The sequence below is a fragment of the Aotus nancymaae genome, unplaced genomic scaffold (genome assembly GCF_030222135.1).
Source record: "Aotus nancymaae isolate 86718 unplaced genomic scaffold, 86718_ANA_hifiasm-v0.15.2.pri h1tg000001l, whole genome shotgun sequence".
In the NCBI taxonomy this organism is placed as follows: Eukaryota; Metazoa; Chordata; class Mammalia; order Primates; family Aotidae; genus Aotus; species Aotus nancymaae.
Window position 1 is genome coordinate 2,828,962 of NW_026988412.1, and position 21,825 is coordinate 2,850,786.

The window sequence follows — 21,825 nt, forward strand, 5'->3', positions numbered from 1 at the left end:
ATTTTAGAAATTGGAAATTAGTATATATAGACATATATATGTATGTCTATATATATATACACATATGTATGTGTGTGTATACATACATACATATAGACATATACGTGCGCACGCGTGCACACGCGCGCGCGCGCGCGCACACACACACACACACACACAAAGGGGTGTATCATGAGTGTCAGCTCCTTCGCATCTCTGCCTACCCTGGTTCCCTCCCCAGAAGCCTCCGCTGCTGCTGGGGTCTCTTCTCCCAAGAGTGGCAGCAGGGTGCGGGCTGTGGTCTGAATGTGTATTGGCTTCATTTGCCTTGGAGATGACTTCATGTCATTACATAAGAGCCCCTCATTTTTCATGACTGCATAGTATGGACATCTCGTGATATATTTAATTAAATTCCCTTTAATAAATATTGAGATGTTATTTTCTTTAGTCCTAAGCATCTACAAGTAATGTTTCATGATTCATTCAATGTTTCTGTCTATATCTTTTTGCTTTTTATTCTTAAAAATGTTTTCTCTGTTTCTGATTCCTCATTTTTATGTTGTTATATTGTCTTTCCTAAAATTACATCACATCTCTGTGTGTGTCTTAGTTGTAGGTCAACTCAATTCCTGGTAGACTGGGGAGAAGGAAAAAAAACGACATGTTCTGTCCCCGTGCCATCCACGTGGAGTGGGATAGAATTGAGTTCCTTTTAAACGACTCTTACTGTCCCTGTGACTTTGTTGCCAAATACTTTATGTCTGGTAAAATTTCCCCTGGAAATTTATGGGCCTTTCTAGGCAACGGACGCTTCAGCCCTTCTCCTAAGGAGATGCAGAGTGAGAAGATGAAAGGTACCGGCATTCTTTCCGACCCGCCTGTGACAGAGCCATGGCATGCTGAGCAATAGTGAAAACACGGATCTAAGTCATTGCAAGCGCCATTCTAAATGACTGTGGGCCACGGCCTCACCCATATTGGGGTCTCTGAGTCTTTCTGGCTTCATCTGTAATTACGGAAGCTTAGAGTAGCTCAGCGTTCTCACCCTGCCTCGGCATTAGAATCACGTGGAGAACTTTATAAACAGCGTGGTGCCTGCCCCCAGGCGTGTTCCTTGGGTATATATCCTGGGCTGACAACCCCTGGGACTGCATGGCTATGGAACCCGTGTGATCGAATGAAAGTGTGAGATTGCCAGTGGAACAAGAGGGCTTGTGAAACTTGACCTCCTCAAATGTAGTTTACTTCAGCGTTTTTAGGCTCCCTGTTTTGAGTGTAGGAAAATGTTTTGTCTCTCCAGTTTCATCTCTAAGTTTTCTATTTCTATATGAGTTTTAATTCATTTTTGGGGAAATAATAAGCTAGAAGCCAGCTTTCCCAGTGTCCAAGATCGAGGAGGAAGAGACCAGAGGAACCGGAAGTGCATAACCCTCCAGTGACGGAGGAGAGGAGGGGCGGTGGCCGGGGCCCAGCCTGAGACTAGACGCAGGTTCCTTCCCACCCATGGACTCGGCTGGGCCAGGAGCGACTCTAGGTGCTAAGGCTCTGATGGTGTCTCGGGTTCAGAGCTCCCCTTTCCTGGGGCCTCTAATGGGACCTGCTCAGGGGCTGGTTGGGTGTCACTCCTTGTGCGTTAGCCTCCTGCACTGTCTTTCCATAGGAGAAGGACATTCATCACTTACACGAGCATCTTCTCCTTATTGGTGGAAATCCAGCTGACTTTTATGTGTTTTTTTTTTTTTTTTTTTCTTTCATTTTTTGAGATAGGATCTGTCTCTATGACCCAGGCTGGAGCGCAATGGTGTGGTCACGGGTCACTGCAGGCCTGACTTCCCAGGCTCAAGACATCGTCCCACCTCAGCCTCCTGAGTAGCTGGGACCACAGGTATGAGCCAGCATATCTGGTTAATTTATTTTTATATTCTGTAGAGACCAGGTCTCCGTCTGTTGCCCAGGCTGGTCTCACACTCCTGAGATCAAGACCATTCTCCTTCCTCCGCCTCCCAAAGGACTGGGATTACAAGTGTGAGCCACCGTGCCGGCCCAGCTGATCCTTCTTAAGCCTTCACTGTTGCCTTGCGGGAACGTTACGTACATTCCCCGCACAGTCCTGTCATTTTTGCATTGTTAAGTGTGTCAGAGACCTTTAGTCTCCATGTGTAGAGGAGATATTTTCATAGTACATTTAAACAAAACATCAATTTAAAAGTTCAAGCAAAACTGTAGGCATTGTCACCCTGGGCAGGGCCACACAGGGGGTTGCACTTGGGAACCAAGTGAATAAGCAGAGGCTGTGGGAGGTAGGCTTTGGGGTGTCAGGAGGGTAGAATGTCTGGGCACAGTGACCCACACCTGTAATTCCTGCACTTTGGGAGGCTGAGGAGGGCAGATCATTGAGCCCAGGAGTTAGAGACCAGCCCAGCCTGAGCAACATGGCAAAACCCTGTATCTGCACACACACACACACACACACACACACACATGCATACACACATGCACACACACAAAGCTGGGTGTTGGTGCACACCTATAGTCCCAGCTACTCAGGAAGCTGAGATGGGAGGACTGCTGGAACCCGGAGAGGTCTAGGATGCAGTGAGCCTTAGCTGAGCCACTGCACTCCAGCCTGAACAAGAGTGAGACTCTGTATCAAAAAAAAAAAAAAAAAAAAAAAAGAGAGAGAAAGAGAGAAAGAGTAGGGTGTCCTCTGGTTCCTGCAGGAGGATGTGATTGGTTTATTTAAATATTTCTGTGGGCTGACAGAGAACTGAAACCTGTTACTCAGGCATAAGCAGGAACTACACCTGGCCCCTTTGAGTAGTGTTATTTGGCTAGGGGGCCTTATCGTGGAAACAGAGTAGGGAGGGAAACTTGGAATTAGATCATTCGAGGTCTTCTCAGTTCCACCAGCTGTCAAGGCAGCACATAATAATGGACCTAAATTTAAGACCTTGCATCATAATGGATGAATGAAAGGAAAAAAGGAAGAAAGGAAGAATGAATAGATGGATAGAAGGATGAATGGAAGGAAGGATACACAGATGGAAAGATGGGAGAGAAGATGTCGGCTGGATGCACTGGTTAAGAGCTCAGTCTCTGAAACCATGCAGGAGCTGCGGGGTTGAGTTTGACTCCTGCCACCATTTATCTTTGTGGGCTTGGGTAAGTTACTTAACCCGTCTACATACAACTGCCTGCACCATTGCCACATTTCACCTCTCACCTTGTGAAATTTGGATTTAGTAACAACTACCACTGAGGGTTTGCATACGGATTAAATTAGATAATGGTGGATGGAGCGCTTTGCATACCGTTAAATACACAGTAAGTGCTCAATTAATGCCAGTTATTCTTTGTTTTACTCCATTTTATTCCAAAGAAGTTTTCAGGTAACTTTGAAATCAGGCACGATACATGTATTGCAAATTTCCTTTCTAAGTCTATATACTGGTTTTTTTACTATCTTAATGACATATTTTAAAAAATTCTTATTTTTAAGATAATTTATTTTCTCAATACTAATTGGGTATACCTAATCATAAAATCCGAAATCTGAAATGCTACAAAATCTGCAACTTTTTGAGCATTTACATGATGCACAAAGGAAATGCTCATTGGAGCATTTTAGATTTTAAAATTTTGGATTAGGGCTGCTCAACTGTAAGTACAATATACAATCCAAATATTGTAATATCCCACCCCAGACCCCAAATTCAAAATCTGAAATACTTCTGGTCCCAAGCATCTTGGATAGGAATATTCAATCTGTTTTTCTTTTTTTCAAGGTTGCTGCTTTTTGTTAACTGTCATAACCATATTCTGTTTTCTTCTAAAAGCTTTATTATTTTACTTTTCACATTTTCATTCACGGCTTATCTGCTAATAATTTTTGCATATGGAGTAGGGGTCAAGTTCATTTTACCTCACATGGAGACCCAGTGAAGCCAGCTGGGTTTTATTGAAAACACCACAGTTGCCCCACTGCCTTTCCGTGGTTTCTGTGCTGTAAATCAGGTGGGTCTGCCTCTAGAGCCCCTAATCTTTCTCATTGTCCTTGTCTGTCTTTGCACCACTGCTACATTATTTTAAGAACACATATCCAAGATACATTAAACAAAAGTCTTACAGAAGATGAGACAGCTAGCAAATATGGGATAATAAATTTTACGGACACTCAAGTTCATTCAAATTTTTGGCTGCTAATTACTGCTTTAACCTGCTTTTATTGAGTGCCTAAATGCACCATGTTGAGTGAGCAAAACTTATTGCATTAATTAACTTATTTACTTATTACTCTTTACCTGTCTGTTTTTCTCTTTCTTTAATAATAGTATGTGAGTGACCGGTCAGAGAGGCAGATATCCAAGGATTTTGGAAGTTCAGGAAGGAATAATGACAGAAATGCAAACAGAAGCCGTGGAGAAGGCAGTGGGCTGAGTGTGGACAGGAAAGGCTGGGGCACATGGAGAAGACGGTGCTGCCCCAGGTGACATGGCTTACTCCTGTTACAAATTTGAAAACATCCAACTGGAATGCACCTTAATTTTTGTTTCTTATTGTAATTTAAGTTCTGTGGTACATGTGCATGACATGCAGGTTTGTTACATAGGTATACACGTGCCATGATGGTTGACTGAGTTCATCACCCCGACATCTACATTAGTTATTTTTCCCAATGCTATCCCTCCCCTAGTCCCCCAGCTCCCAGCAGTCCCCAGTGTGTGATGTTCCCCTCCCTGTGTCCATGTGTTCTCATTGTTCAACTCCCACTTATGAGTGAGAACATGCAGTGTTTAGTTTTCTGTTCTTGTGTCAGTTTACTGAGAATGATGGTTTCCAGCTTCATCCATGTCCCTGCAAAGGACATGAACTCATCCTTTTTTGTGGCTGCATAGTATTCAGTGGTGTATATGTGCCACATTTTCTTTATCCAGTCTATCTTTGATGGGAATTTGGGTTGGTTCCAAGTCTTTGCTATTGTGAACAGTGCTGCAATAAACATATGTGTGCATGTGTCTTTATAATAGAATAGTTTATAATTCTTTGGGTATATAGCCAGTAATGGGATTGCTTGGTCAAATGGTATTTTTAGTTGTAGATCCTTGAGGAATTGACACATTGTCTTCCACAATGGTTGAACTAATAATTTATACTCTCACCAGCAGTGTAAAAGCGTTTCTATTTCTCCACATCCTCTCTAGTATCTGTTGTCTCCTGACTTTTTAATGATTGCCATTCTAACTGGCATGAGATATTATCTCAATGTGGTTTTAATTTGCATTTCTCTAATGATCAGTGATGATGAACATTTTTTCATGTTTGTTGCCTGCATAAATGTCTCCTGTTGAGAAGTGTCTGATCATATCCTTTGCCCACTTTTTGATAGGGTTGTTTGCTTTTTTCATGTAAATCTGTTTAAGTTCTTTGTACATTCTGGATATTAGCCCTTTGTCAGATGGGTAGACTGCAAAAATTTTCTTACACCCTGATGATGACTTCTTTTGCTGTGCAGAAGCTCTTAAGTTTAATTAGATCCCATTTGTCTATTTTGGCTTTTGTTGCCATTGCTTTTGGTGTTTTAGCCATTAAGTTTTTGCCCATGCTTATGTTCTCAATGGTATTGCCTAGGTTTTCTTCTAGGGTTTTTATGGTTTTAGGTCTTACGTTTAAATCTTTAATCTTTCTTGAGTTAATTTTTGTATAATGTGTAAAGAAGGGATCCAGTTTCAGCTTTCCATATATGGCTAGCCAGTTTTCCCAGCACTATTTATTAAATAGGGAATCCTTTCCCCATTGCTTGTTTTTGTCAGATTTGTCAAAGGTCAGATGGTTGTAGATGTGTGGCGTTATTTCTGAGACCTCTGTTCTGTTCCATTGGTCTATATCTCTGTTTTGGTACCAGTACTATGCTGTTTTGGTTACTATAGCCTTGCAGTATAGTTTGAAGTCAGGTAGTATGATGCCTCTAGCTTTGTTTTTTGTTGTTGTCTTTGTTTAGAATTGTCTTGGAATGCACATTAACTCTTATATGCAGGAACAAAATGTTGAAGCCCTTTTTAAAAAATTGGAGCTCTCCAGGAAAGAATAGGAAATGACAAGCCACAGTAAACTGGGAAAACAGATAAAAATTAAAGAGGCATGACTAACAGTTGACTCTCAATTGCAATGAAAGATTTAGGAATGATAACTTATGCAACATTCATTCCGCTGTAAACATCCTAGGTGTGCAAGAAGAGTGATGTTCTCCATGTCAGTATTTTCATGGTGACCATTTACTAAAGACACTTGCAATCCTTTGTCAAAAGACTTAATATCAGGGAAATCATGCAATTATGTCCAAGTTTAAGATTGCATGTGTAGCATGCAATAGCCAGAAGACAAAAGTCATAAACACAGAGTGGGTGGAAAGGAAAGAACAGAGGGTTTCGCGTTTATTGGCCTGCTGGGGAAATAAAAACATCCAAAAGAGCCATTGAAATAATTTCTCAAAGCACCTCAGTTCAGAGCTAAACAGTGCCTGTTATTGTGATGTGACATTTGGTAAGTTTAACAGGAAAACTTGACTTTGATCACAAGACTCATGTTTATATAAACCAAGTTTCTGGCAAGATCTTCAGATAGAATCTGATGACCCTGAAGAATGGGTTCTCTCTAACTCTACATGAAGATAAGCTTTGCTCTTCCTTTTCAGATTGAATATGAATCCCCGAGGATTTGGGCAACGCACAATTTTCCAAAGGTGGCAATGTGAGCTGCCACGACTTAAGCATCTCTTGAGTCAAAATGGAGGTGACAGGTGTGATTGCTGTGGACGTTGCATATCCAAAATAATCAATGAGTCCATATATTTGCAAAAGGTCTGTCAACGGGAATAGCTCTTCAGTGAATGAAATTGGCATGTATACTAATTTGTCTGCATGAAACAGAAACAACTTGAGTTGAAACAGCATGTCCCCATACATAGAAAGGAACTTACCCCATAGTTTCTGAGGTGGCTCAGGGCAGTGAATCTCTCTGATAGGAGTGTTGCCAAATCTTGGAAACGGACAGATGCAGATAAAAAGCTGTGAAAGCCCAAGCAGCAGTGTCTCCATCTCTTGGGCCTCCCTCAGTTCCTGTTTCGTTTTTTATGCTTCACAGACTCACTTCTCTGCTAATCATGTGGAGGGAGGATGACAGCACCCCTGCTGACAACCAAATCTGCACGTGACATCCTGCTGCACAAACACACCTAGTTCCAGCGTTCCAGGGGATGGCCTGCCGGGGTCAGTTGTCCTCCTCGAGGAGGAGCTAACTGCTATCAGATGTTACTCTTATACAGACATACTAAGTGACATCACGCAATACTCTTAGTGGTTTCTGTGTTGACTGATTGATTGATTGGGTTTGAAGGACTAGCGGACCAAATGTATCATTCTACACTTGTTTCTCCTACTTAATTAATCTTAGCTTCTTTCATTGCAGTACATATAATTCACTTTATACTTCTTAATAGCTGCATAGTATTCTATAGAACGGGAATTTAGGATACTTCCATTTTTCATATTATATCAGAGGTATATTGACTACCCCCTTTATACCTCTGTTTTAAGTATTTCTTGAATATAGAAATCTCAAAATGGAATCGTTGTATCAAATGTCAGGTGCATTCTGCATTTTACATTTTACAATTGCCAAATTGCTTCCCAAAATTCCTTTAGCAATTAACATATCCACCAATGCAGTATGACAGTGGTTATTTCTTATACTCTTGCTAACCATGCATATTAGTAATTTTTGAAATGTTTTCTATCTGATGAAATAATATCTACTTACAGTTTTTATTTGCATAGTTAATTGTTATTTTCATGAAAACTAAAGAGATTAAACACATTTATACATTTTACATATATATTCTTTACCTGGATTTCTTTAGTAAATTTTTCCTTTTTGTTATATAATTTTCTTAGTGGCTATGGCTTTTTTTTTCTTCTGAAATTGTCAGAGCTTTTAATGTATAGAAGATCATGACTTTGTTAAAAATATTGCTTATCTTTTTATTTTGTTTTGGTGTTTGATGTTATACAGAAGCTTTTCCACCCTGAAGTAGTTAATTAGGTGATTCTTCTTTTGCCCCAGTTTCCTGGATTTTAAGCAATTTTTTTTTTTCTTTTAAAATGTCAGTGCTCCTCACCTGCATGACGCCTTCACCCTTTGTGTTCTTTCACAGCTTTGGAGACAGATTAGTCTCTGTTCCCACTGGTTTGGAACCACCCCTCTCAGAATCTTCCGATAGTGGGATTCTCCACCGAGCGCCCAACTGTGTGGCAGGTTTTTTGACTGGACTAAGCCTGCTGGGGCCTCAGAGTTCATTAGAGTTGGATTGTTAAGAATGTGGTGTTTCTTCATCTCTCTCAGACTTGGAATACGACATCAGGGCCTTTGCCCATCCAGGAAGCCCTGGCCTGGGAGTTGTAGTGTGTCTTTTCTGAGCTTGTGCCCTCAGGGGCTCAGTAAATGTGGTTCCCTGCAAGACACTGACATTTTTTTTCATTTATGATTTTATAAAGCAGAATGAGGAAACAGCTGAGTGGAGGGGTTGGGGAGATGGTGTTCAAACTCTATGAAATTTCAATTAGATACCAGGAATCAGTTCAAGATAGCTATTGTACAACATAGTGACTATAGTTATTAAAACGTATTGCATTCTTGAGTATTGCTGAGAGTAGGTTTTAAGTGTTCTCACCCAGAAAAGTAAGTATGTGAGGTAATGCAGATGTTAATAAGCTTGGTTAATCATTCTACGATGCATACGTATTTCAAAGCATCATGTTGTACCTGATAAATATATAAAATTTTTGTCAATTAAATTTTAAAGAAGAAATAGCTGAGTTGAGAAGTTTAAAAATCCTAATCTAAAAACAATACATTGCAGCAAACTTAAAAAAAATTAAAATAGGAAGTTATGAGTAGGTACTTTTTTCACAGTAACTAAAAGGAAGCTCCATTCCATGCTTCACGTTCCTTTCACAGTGTTCAAAAACAAAGCCGCCTTCTACACCCCTGCCTCTTCCTGAAGCCGAAGGACAACTTCTCCCACTTTATCTGTCGGGGTGGTTATAGTCATGGTCTCCGAAGTCTACGTGTGGAATTGCTGCCTCCAATTTTAGAGAAGATCTCCCTCCCTTTCCTCCTTCCTTCCTTCCCTCCTTTCCTTTCCCCTCCCCTCAAAAGCTTTTGCATTTTGGAGCATTTTGGATTTGGGGTTCTCAGATTAGGGATGCTCATCCTGTACCTGTTATGCAGCTATTGATTTGGCATTTCCCCGCCCCCCCCCCCCGCCATCATTCTTAATAAAGACCACTAGAATCAGTTTGCTTTTAGCTGGCTAGGCCAGCAATATACCCTCACTGTCCTATCTCAGAGTCTATCAATTCTGACTTTTGTCATAATTTGGTTAACAGAGATCTTGATCGCCTTTTCCTTCCCCAAAATATTACACCAGTTTATTACATTTATAAGATTATGCTGATTGGACCTAGCGATCAAGAGTTAGCAACTACTCTAGGATTATTAGTAAAGCATTTGCATGCCTCAATGTGGGAAATAAATCTAATAAAAATTTAGGAGCCTTCTACTTCAGTGAAATTTCTTTCTTTTTTTTTTTGAAGTGAACTTATTTTAATATCATAGGAATGTATGTTTTTACTATATTTTATGAAAATATGTTGCATGAACTGTATTGCATGGACACTTTTGAAGTCACAGTTTCCTAAGATTTAATTCACATATGTAAAATTTACCCTTTGAAAGTCTTCAGTTCAGTGGCTTTTTAAGTATTAATATATTCACAGAGCTGTGCAAGTGTCACTACAAAAAAAAAAAAATACGTCTTTGTGATTGGGTTTTCAAGATGAACCTTGAAAACATTAAGCCAGTCACAAAAGGCCACATATTGAATGATTTTGTTTATATGAAATGTCCACAAGAGGCAAATATATAGAGGATGAAGTAGGTTAGTGACTGCCAGGGGCTGGGGAGTGGGGGATGGAAAAGATGGAGAGGGGCTGCTAATGAGTTTAGGGCTTTTCTGTTTGGGGTGATAAAAATGTTCTAAAAATAGTGATAGTAGTGATTCTTTCAAAGTTCTAAGAAGCCCAATGGCTTGGAGGCATGTCAAGACATTCTTTCTAAGGCGAGGGTTATAGTTTTGCATCTGCCCCTTCCTGCAGCCATAAAGAAGCACAATGCTTAGTGAGCCTCTTTGGATTTTGGAAGCAACATATTACTTATTCAGTTATGCTATTCCAGTTCATTTATTGAGTGACCTAAAAAGCTGCTAATGTTGAGTGGATCCCAGAATAGGAGAAGGCTCTGCCACAAGTCCAGGCTGCTGTGCAAGTCGCCCCATGTGATCCAGTAGATCCGATGGTGCTCAAGTGGCTGTGGCAGATGGGGATGCTATGTGGAGTCTTTGGCAGGCACCTGTCAGCGAGTCATAGCACAGACCCGAAGGCTTTTGGATGGAAGTTCTGTCGTCCTCTGCAGATCACTACTGTTTCTTTGAGAAGTAGCTCTTGGCCTTAGTGGAGACTGAACACCTAACCATGGGTCACCGAGCTGCTATGCAATCGGAACTGCCCACCATGAGCTGGGTTTTGTCCGATCCACCAAGCCAAAGCTGGAAGTACACAGCAGCACTCTATCACCATATGAAAGTGGTATGTAAGTGATGACACCCAAGTGCCTTCAGGAAGGAACCAATAAACTACATGAAGAAGTGGCCCAAAGGCCCATGGTTTTCACCCCTACAATGCTGCCCCCGCTCTTCTGGCCTGCACCTATGGCCTCGTGGGGAGTTCCCTACAATAGGATGAGAGGAAGACAAGACTTGGGCCTGGTTTATGGATGGTTCTGCGTGATTTTCAGCCACCATCTGAAAGTGGATGCTGCAGTACTACAGACGCTTTCTGGGACATCCCTGAAGGACAGTGTTGAAGGGAAGTCCTCCCAATGGGCAGAACTTTGAGCAGTGCACCTAGTGGTTCACTTTTCTTAGAAGGAGAAGTGACCATATGTGTGATTATATACCTATTCATGGGCTTTAGCTAATAGCTTGGCTGATGGTCAGAGACTTGGACAGAACATGATTGGAAAATTGATGACGAGGAAATTGGTGGAGGAGATATGTGGACAGACCTCTTTGAATGGTCAAAGACATGAAGATATTTGTTTCATGTAAATGCTCACAAAAAGTGACCTCAATAGAGTAGGACTTTAATAATCAAGTGGTTAGGAAGACCTGTTGTGTGAATAGCAGTCAACCTCCTTCCCTAGCCACCCTGTCATCACCCAATGGGCTTATAAGCAAAGTCACCATGGTGGCAGGGATGGAAGTTATGCATGGTCTCAGCAACTCACCAAGGCTGGCCTGGCTATAGCCACTGCTGAGTGCCCATCGACCGTATGCAGAGACCATCACTGAGCCCCCCATATGGCACTATGCCCTGGGGTGACCTTCCAGCTACTTGGTGGTAGACTGATTACATTAGACAGCTTCTATCACGGAAGAGGCAATGCTTTGTTCTGATGGAGTAGACATTATACTCTAAAGACGTATTCGATCTCTTCACACAGTGCTCCTGACAAAACGTCTGTGGACTTACGCAGTGCCTTATCCATTCATGGTTTTCCAAATAGCAGTGTTTCTGATCAAGGAACTCATGTCCTAGCAAAAGAAGTGTGGCAATGGGCCATTGGTCTTACGATGTTCCCCACCATCCTGAAGCAGCTGACTTTCCAGAATGGTGAAATGGCCTTTTGAAGACTCAGTTACAGTGTGCCATCTAAAGGATTATACTTTGCAGGGCTGGGCAACATTCTCCAGAAGAGTATGGTGAAAATATATGGTTCTATTTCACATGTGGCCAGGGTTCATGGGTCCAGGAACCAAAGAGAGAAAATAGGAATGGCACCATTCACTACTCCCTGTAGTAACCCATTAAGAAAATTTTTGCTTCTCGTTCTCAGAAACTTATTCTCTGGCAGCCTACAGTTCTCAGTTCCAGAAAGAGGAATGCTTTCACTAAAGAGACACAAAAATGATTACACCGAATGGAAGATTGCCACGTGACCTCCTCAGTTTCCTCATGCTTCTGAATGAAAGGCGAAGTAGGGAGTTAATGTGCTGGGTGGGGTGATTGAGTCTGACTACCACTGGACAGTTGGACTACCTTACCTCTTCACAGTGGAGGTAAGAAAGAGGATGTGTAGATACAAGAGATCCAGAGAGCGTTTCTTATTATTATTATGCCCTATGATTAAGATCAACAGAAAACTCTAACAATCCAATCCAGGCAGGACTAATAATGGTGCAGACCATTCACCCCATGACCTGAGGTCATTCCTGAAGGCTGAGGGAATACAGAATGAGCAGTGAAAGAAGGTAGTTACATATACCAGCTGTGATCATGTGACCAGGTAAAAAAAAAATCCTTGTTTTCTTTTCTCTGTTAGTTCTTTATCTTGTAACATAAGCCATAATGACTTTGAATTTTAGAATTTAAGCACTGTTAGTTTTACATCACAGTATTTAAATTATGGGATGTTAAGGAGAAGAGTAAACATTCAAGGACTTGACCTCCACTTCTAGGGAAGGAGTTAACGTATTTTTGGTGGTGTACAAGCTAGTTATATCGCGTCAGATGGAATTATGCCCTTGTTTTTGTCTTTCCTTGGAAATGAAGTATGGTTTAAGGAGATTTATAGCGTGTCAAACTGACAAGGGGTGGATGTGCGAGGGTTAATTTTATGTCAACTTGACTGGGCTGCAGAATGTCCAGATATCTGGTTAAACATTATTTCTAGGTGTGCCTGGGAGGGTTTTTCTGGACGAGATTAGGATTTTTAGTAGGTGGATTGGGTCAAGAGGATGGCCCTTTCCAATGTGGGTGGGCACCATGCAGTCTGTTGAGAGTCTGAATAGAGCAAAAAGGTGGAGGAAGTTTGCTTTAGCTCTGCCTGACTGCTTGAATTGGAGCATCAGCTCTCGCCTGCTTTCAGAGCTCCTGGTTTTCAGGCTTTCAGACCTGGACCCGATTCTACACCATCGATTTTCTAGCTCTTACTTTAAACCACACCATCAGCTTTCCTACGAGCTTCTCCAGTTCTCCACCTTGCAGATGGAAGATCATGGGACTTCTCAGCCTCCATGATTGCATTAGACATTTATTCTTATAGTGAATCTCATTATATAATTTTTTATAATAAATCTCTCTGTTGGTTCTGCTTTTCTGAAGAACCCTGGATAATACAGATACGATGTACCCCAAAGTTTAATATAACATCTGATGTAAGTAGGTGCTCAAATATGACAGTGGAGAAGAATGACATTTAGAATGCTCTGATTTCTGCTCATAATTCATTTATTACTTCACTAATCTTTAGGAGAATAACTCTATTGTGGAATCCTGGTGACCTCGTATGTATCCACATAGGCCACACAGGCAAAGACATGAACCAGACTGAATCTGAGTCTCGGCAGAACGCTTCGTGATCTCCCAGAACACCAGGGTATTGGAAGTCCTGTGAGGACCTCGAATTCATCTTGCCTCTCATCCCCCTGAGAGGCTGTCATGAGATGGTTTCTCATGGCCTCCTGGGTTCCTATGCAATATGAGGTTACCTCCTCCAGGTGCGGATTCTTCCGCTCACTCAGCTCAGCATGGGATTGGCCCAGCAATGCCTGTGGCAGTCTTTGGCCCCTTATGTCTTGAAGTTGTCCTGTTTGGTGTGTGGGATGAGGATCTGGAATCCCGCACCTTTGGCTATTTATTCCTTCTTTCTGTATATAAGTTCCCAAAACTGGATATGAAAATGGCTCATGTTATCTTGACCAGCCAAGCCAGTCCGGCTGCAGCCATGGCCTTGCTTTCTCCTGAGCACTTGACACAGGAGGTGTTTAACACTTTTGCCTACATCCCTGTCTGTCCTGGGCCAGCCAGGCAGCCTCTTTGCATCTGTGGAGTTAAGGGGCGTGGGCCCCACTCTGCCTGTCTTGTGTCTGCACTCACACTGCTTTGACCATCTTCTCTGTGTAGCACTGGGGACCCCGTGATGAGCAAGGTGGCTTTGGTCCCTGTCCTGGGGCGCAGATCTCTTTGTGCCAGTGATGATGACAGCCTTATTAGAGGTGGCACAGGATGACACACCTCTGACGAGCAAAGCGACTCCATTGGCCCTTCTCATTCTCTCAATTTGCCCTTAAACTCCCCCTTAGTACACAGACTGCAGGTCAGGCTCTTATGCTTTCATTCCCCCTCCACGTGCCCGAATGTCATGCTCTGGGATTGACAGCGACCCTCCATGAACCTTCTGAGTCACTTTTCAGATGGAATAAAAGTGGTCACCACAATGGGATTCTTACAGAGGCTTCTGCATCACCAATGGTGATTTAAGGGGCAGAAGGCCCCTGAAAGAAGATAACGTTGTATCAATCATTGTAGGAGAGAAAATAGCTTCAGCAGTTACTTCTTAACCCCAAAACTTCTTTCGGTCTTGTTGAGAGAACTTTTGAAGCCATTAGAAACAAGGATTTGAGGGAAGTGGTTTTTCTGAAGGTGAGCCGAGGATGCATTGTCAGGGAAGTGGGGAAGTGAGACACGGAAGGGGTCAAGCCAGTGCAGGGTGCAGGTGAGCAGGCTTCCACTGTGGGCGGCTGGGGCTGGATCCTGTGGGAGGGCTCTAGGAGACCACGTGCAGCACGCTGCGGGGTTAGCGCACCTGCTCCTGGGCTGAGGAGGTCGGCGCGGCTACTCACCCAACAAGTCGTGTCTGTCATTGTCCACGGGCAGCCCCTGGGAGTGTTAGCTCCCTGGTATTTCTAGCCTGTCTCCATGGGCAGGGAGGAGGCTCTTTGTGGGAGATGTATGCCCTTAATGGTGAGGACTGGAATGGTGAGGGCCTTGGGGACATGGGCAGGGAACCAACTCCACCAGCTCCTACCTTCTGCCTCCTACAAGTGTTTTCCTGCTGCGGAGCCAGCCTGAGGCAAACCCAGTCAATGCAATTAGCCGGGAAAGCTAAATGCCCCAGTGCCAGGACACGGTGCTGACCAGAGCCGATGCTGGCTTCAGACACCCTCGTGGGTTCTCAGAAGTAGAACTTGTCAAGAGCCACTCTAAGGACAGCCTCTCATTTCAAAGAATGTCCAGTTTCCTATGAAGGGTTTATTGAAAAAATGTGTGGGGAAAAAACTTTTGAGGGCAGCGCAGAGACTTGGAACCTACCACAAAGAGACACAGTCTCCATTTCACAGTTATCTTTATGGGGTGCCTGACTGCTGTCTTCAGAGTGTTTGCAAATCTGCCTTTGATTTTGATGTATTACTAGGCAGCACTTAAGATAAAACTGCTTGGGTCTGTTCTGTGGATGGGACAGAGGGAGAGGCTGGCCTGGCTGGGTCCGTCTGAAGTGGTGCTTTTACGTGCCTTGTGGGAAGAATTTGTGGTCATCTTGGACCTGAGGCAAAGGGAAAGAAATGTTAAATACTCACAAGGTTCCACACAGCTTTGTGGACAGTTCTGGAACTCAGCTTGCCTTTATGGAAAAGACCAGCAATTCCTTCCATTAGCATGCCTTTTATGATTTGCTGAGATCTTCAAGGACCATTCGCATCGGATTCTCACCATAGGCAAAGGGTGTTGCATGAACTAAATGTTTGTAAACTCCCCGAATTCATATGTTGAAACACTGGCCCTCAAGGTGATGGTGTTAGGAGGTGGGGCCTTTGGGAGATGAGGTCATGAGGGTGATGTGTTCATGAATGGGATTTGTATCCTTCTAGCAGAAACCCCGAAAGCTGTTTCCCTTTCTGCCATGTGAGGTTACAGGGAGAGGACACTGTCTGAGAAGAAGCAGGTTCTCATCTGATACCAAATCTGCTGGCACCGTGGTCTTGGACTTCCCAGCCTCCAAGCCTGTGAGCAACACATTTCTGTTATTTACAAGCCGCTCAGTTGGTGGTAAATTGTGACAGCAGCCCAAATGGACCATGTGTAAGTTGTTTTATCCCCATTTTAAAGAAAAGGTAAACATGCTCAAGATGAGGACAGGCCAAAAACTGCCTCGTGAATGTTAGCAACCCGATGCTGCCTGGCACTCTGTCTACACCATGTAAATGTCTGGCTGTTGAGCTGAATTGTTGTTTAATTTTTGTTTTCCCACCACAGAAAGATCACAGATTGGCATTAGCAGGGAAACCTGCCAGGCAGCAGGGGGTTCTATTTGAAAGTTCACCAAATGCCCTCGAGGCCTTTTTCCTGGTTATTGAGGACATCTTAGGAAACACTTCTAGTGACAATCAGGCAAAACAGATCCAGTTGTTCTGAAGATCAAGCGTACCATCTGTGCCATTCTTTAAAATGTCTTTTGAGGCACTCTCTCCTGCCCACAGATCTTGCTTGGGAAAGGAATGGGGCAAGTGGAAATGGCCATTTCTCAGATGAACACATCAGTGACTTGATTCAGCCTGAGGTCTATACAGAGCCAGGGTTTGAACCCAGTCATGTAACTCTAAGTCCATGTAGGTGTTTAACACGTTTGCCTATGTCCCTGTCTGTCCTGGGCCAGCGAGGCAGCCTCTGCATTTGTGGAGTTAAGGGGCTTGGGTCCCACTTCGCCTGTCTTGTGTCTGCACTCACGCTTGTTCCCTCTCCGTCTTCTGCTCAGTCTGTCTTGACTGTTGGGGTTCACTGGCCTCAACACCATGCATGCCCCTTAGTTCACATGTCTTTCAGCAGGTGTGCGTCCAGAGCTTGATGGTTTACCACCAGGCTGGGCCAACAGGGTCATTTTCAACTCAGCTAGCCCCAAAGGGCAGGAAAATTGTTGCAATGATTCCAGAGGTAACTGAGCTGGTACCGTTCAGGGACAAGGCCCTCACCCACACTTGGGCAATTGTTCTTCTCGTGACCAGCCTCTTTCCGTGGGAGCCCTCCATGGAGCCACCCTCTCTCCTAAGATACAATGTTCTACAATGGTGCAACTGGAAAAAAAAAAACAACATTTTGGATATCAGCTGCTTTGAGAAGGCATGATTAGTAATGATTGATTATAAAATGATGCTGTTTAATGCTCTTCTTACTGGTTTTCTAACAGCAGTGGCAACACCGTCAGGAGGATGTAGTTAGACTCTGGGGGCAGTTTCCACACATACAATTCTCAGTCTACCTTCTCACTGGCTCCACATCTGTAGATTTCACAGGGGTCTTCCCACGGTCTCTTGGTAATGGACTGAAGGTCATCTTCTGTGCTTAATATTTGATAATTTAAAAAAACATAATGTTTAATTGTGTTTCAAGGCATCAAGATGGCAAGACCTCAGAATAACCAAATCAAAATGGCCCCATGAAAGCATGACATGCCCTTCTCAGTCGCGTCTCCGAGAAGTCAAAACCTCTGTCCGCTTGCCCTGGACCGCAGGGTGACTCTGTAGGCAGACTGAACTTGTTTACACTCAGTTGCTCTTTAGAAGAACACCCCAAGGTCTCAGAAATAACAGAAACTTTGAGGAGGTTTGTGTAATTTCACAGTGCCCCTCATATCTGACCTCCACACACTTTCTAGAAGGTTTTAGGCCCATGCTTCTGTGGCTTTTTTTTTTTTTTAATTCCCTAGAGTCAATGGAATTTTATGGAGGAAAACCATTAGAGGAGATTTCTGCATAAACCCATACCAGCTCATAAAGGTGGAGAGGCATCCCCTGAATCCTTGAGCATAAAAAGCCACTAAACCCCATGACTCTCTGAAGGGGCACTGGTTTACAGGGATTACTTGTGTTATAAAAAGCAAATGACCTTCTTTGTGTCTCCTCCCACACTTGAATCCATTCTTTATATCTCAGGAAGCTTCTAACTGCAGAACAAGCATGGGGCCAGAACCTCCTGATCTCTGGGAAGCTCTTTTCCTCAGTTCAGTGATCCTGGGGAGGACCACTCTGCTATAGTGAGATAGCAGTGCACCATTCGGGTGGACCCCACACCACACGGTATCCACTCCGTGAGCAAAGGTTGTTTATAATTGTAAAGGTCCCGACATCCTTGCGTGGTGCATCTCGTAGAGCAGGCACACACTGGTTATTGGTTAAATGAACATAACTCTTTTATCCCAAATCACAGTGCACATTGCTGAAAACTTCCAGGCAGAGGCCATTCAGTCCACTGAGTGCTGGCTTGGGACTGAGCTTTGGCAAACAGAGCTCCTACAGTGACTTATTCGTGAGCAGCCGAAACTGTGCTCCTCCTGGGTCCAGGCAATCACACTGCAAGGCCAGGAATCTGAGGTGCTAGGTTATAAGCACTGTGGATATTGTTGGTTGTAGCAGGGGGGGATTTCACAATTTTCCCTGCAAACCTTAAATCTTTCTCCTTTCTCTCTCTCTCTCTCACACACACACACACCATTAATAAAGACCTATTTTTCACAATTATCAAGTTGTAGCTCTTTGTGGGGAGAAAGAATAAAAAATGATCTAAACCAGTGGTTCTGAAATTTGAGAGGGCATCAGGGTCCCCTTGAGGACTCCTTAGCAGACAGATGGGTGGGCCAGGCCCAGGTGGCTCTTTCATTTCTAGTGAGTTCCCCAGTGATGCTGACGTGGTTGTCCTGGGCACGGCAGTGGAGGCCCACTGGAGCAAACCCACACGGCTGCATGAGACTGCAAAACCTCAGCATTCCTTCCGCACTGCACCAAAGGGCTTGTTAGAGAAAAAGGCCAGCTCCTTAGAGTTTCTCATCTAGGAACAATGTGAATGTCACCTATGGGTTACAGATAAGAATTAACGTAAAATTGTTATTTTTCCACAGGCACAGCAGCAAATCAGGCTTTCAGAATATTGCAGGATCAGCAACTGAAGTCCCCTCGCCAGAGTAATGGACAAACAGAAGGAAGAAAAGTTGGAATGAGGGGAGCAAGATTGGCGGATGGTAGAAGATTTCTTCAAGTCTTAAGCTTGTGTTCTAGAAACATCTGGCCAAATAACGTCTTTCACAACTAAAACGGAATATAAAGAAGCCGTTTGACCTGCCTCAGTTATCACGGTCATCATGCCAAGTCACAGCAGGACGAGTCAGCTTAACAATTTCGGAAACTGCCAGAAATGCTATTTGGATTAATTTTTATTTGGGAGTTGGCTAAAACTGGTCACATCCCCAGATACCTCAAGATAAACATCATAGCATTATTGTATAAATCTATATTCATCAAATTAGGTTAAAATAGGCTGTTTTGAGAAGGTGGAATTTTTTTATGAGGATGATTTCCCAAATACGTTTAGACACAAGCAGTTCAATTTTTCTTTTTTCCATATTCAATGTCAATCAAACTAAATTTCTACATGTTCAGAATTGCGTTACCTCTAAAATTTAATTATCATATCTTTATGGAAATTTTAGTATCAAATATAGATTAAAGAATGGATTATTTAAAATGACATTTTAATACTTTATAAGAGGCAACAGAAATTTGACTTCCAAAGCACCTCCCAGTACGACCATTGGAGTACATCTATATTTTTCTATCAGAATATATTCCAATGCAAACATAAATCATCCTTATTTTCACAATAGATTGACTTTCAAAAGTTGTGTGTTCAGCATGTCTACAAAGTAAAAATTACCATACATTTGAAACAGCAGACTAAAACTGAGTAACATCTGGAAAAAATTGCCTTAATTGCTAGCCCCTAAGTTCATTTGACCTTGACACTCATCTGAATTTAAGTGTTTTAAAGTCTTAGCCAGTCAATTCAAGCCAGAACTGAACTCATGTGTTTTCAGAAACTGCTAAGCTAAAACAATGGAACTAGAATAGATTCCTAATCAAACTTCGGTTTTGTTCAGGTATCCGCTCATTTCCTAGGTGACCCAGAGGCCACAACTCACAACTTCACCCCTTCCTGTGGCTAGTCCAGGCTATGCCTACCTTGTAGCCATGAAGTCCTGCTAATGCGCAGGGTGGGAACTGACCCAGTGCTGACCAACATGTCAAAAAGCTTTCCTCATTCTTAGGAATGCTGTGAAGGCATGGTCTGTTTCTGTCCTGGACCCTGGATGTCAAATGTCTGGGTTTGAGACCCAGAACTCCTGAAGCCATCTCATGACTACAAGGGGAGCGGATGCAGTCACTGAGGATGGCCAAGCAGAAAGAGGGATGACTGTCCCTGCCAGCATTGCCAGCAGCTGAATCACTCAGCCCAGACCCCCTCAGCGCGTTGAACTTTCTCGTAACGGATATAATACATTGTCTCACTGTTTGTGCCTGTCAGAAAAGTCCTCTTTGCTTGTAGTGGAGGCATCCTAGTTGATACAAATGAAATTTGAAAATTGGAGTTTCCATGGAACCAGTATTCCATTTGTTTCAGTTCATTTTCATGGCACATCTTTTAAATAAACCTTATATTTAATATTTATTTTTTTTTAAATTTAAAATGGAGTTTCACTCTTGTTGCCCAGGCTGGAGTGCAGTGCAATCTCACTGCAACCTCTGCCTCGCAGGTTCAAGAGATTCTCCTGCCTCAGCCTCCCGAGTAGCTGGGATTACAGGCATGTGCCACCACACCCAGCTAATTTTGTATTTTTAGTAGAGACAGGGTTTCTCCATGTTGGTCAGGCTGGTCTCAAACTTCCGACCTCAAGTGATCCACCTGCCTCGGCCTCCCAAAGTGCTGGGATTACAGGTCTGAGCCACCACGACCAGCCTGAATTGTTTTTAAGAAGATATGCTGTATTAAAAATTACTCCTAAACTACTACCTTTTCTAGATGGAAATATATTTAAGCATCAGGTTTTCCTAAAATGGATCACATGAGTATTTGCTTAATTGGCTATTCAACATGAGCCACATTTCTTTACAATTAATCTCACGTTTCTTTTAGTGTTATTTAACGTGTCAAGTGAAAAAGGCAGTAAAAACGTGTCTTGGTGTTTATTCCGACAGACTGTAGGACTACATTATTTATGGTAATTGAAACCTAATGGGCTATAGGTTTTGTTAATATTTGTGAAATAGTCACGGTTTCACCCAGGCAGAATTCCCTGGTTTTGAACTTGGGGACTTGGATTACTCTTAAACTGGAAACTCATCCCACGTCTTTCCTTTTGCTCCCTGTGTCTCCTCTTTCTCTGTTTACACGCAGCATGAAGGATGGATTTATTTTACCTCCAGATATTTTCCCATGACTTGCTTGCATCATAGCAACCCAGTCTGGAGTGAGTGTGGAGTAACCATCCCCACAGGAGTATGGAGAAGGCCTCCTATGTTTGGAGCATTTTGTGACTGTCATAGGTTTCAGCTCTGTTGTCTCATTGTTAAATCACATGCTCCCAATTTTGTTTCGAAACTACGGTCACAGCAGCATCAGGGGAGGAACACTCATCTAATCTCATATTTAAACTTGAGAGGGGTGGAGCAAGATGGAAGAATAGAAGCCTACACCGTTCGTCCCCTCTGCAGGAACATCAAATTGTAACAACTATCTGCACACAGAAAAGCACCATCACAAGAACCTGATTTTTTGTTGTTGTTGTTCACGACACCTGGTTTTAAGCTCATATCATTAAAAGAGGTATGAAGGGAGGCAGGGCAGTCTTGAATTGCTGATGCCACCCCTCTCCCATCCCCTGGCAGCAGAGAGAATCTTTGCACTTTGGGGAGGGAGAGTGCAGTGATTGAGGGACTTTACATTGAACTCAGTGCTGCCCTGTCATAGCTGAGTATAAAGCCATGCTGGGCTCCAACAGCACTCATGCATGGAGGAGCATTTGGACCAGCCCTAGCCAGAGGGGAATCGCCCATCCCAGGGTTGA

The 21,825-nt window shown here is 43.0% G+C and overlaps 1 long non-coding RNA gene across 2 annotated transcripts; it reads left to right on the top strand.

Moving 5' to 3' along the window:
* The first annotated feature begins 2,780 nt into the window (after positions 1-2,780).
* LOC105724663 (uncharacterized) lies at positions 2,781-20,423 on the top strand. 2 transcript variants are annotated; one of them, XR_001109075.3, is made up of 5 exons: positions 2,781-3,144; positions 4,314-4,468; positions 7,123-7,247; positions 15,852-16,016; positions 18,826-20,423. It is a non-coding gene; the product is annotated as an uncharacterized LOC105724663 (long non-coding RNA). The 2 variants fall into 2 exon arrangements; XR_001109073.3 differs by lacking the exon at positions 4,314-4,468.
* Positions 20,424-21,825: the final 1,402 nt, after the last annotated feature.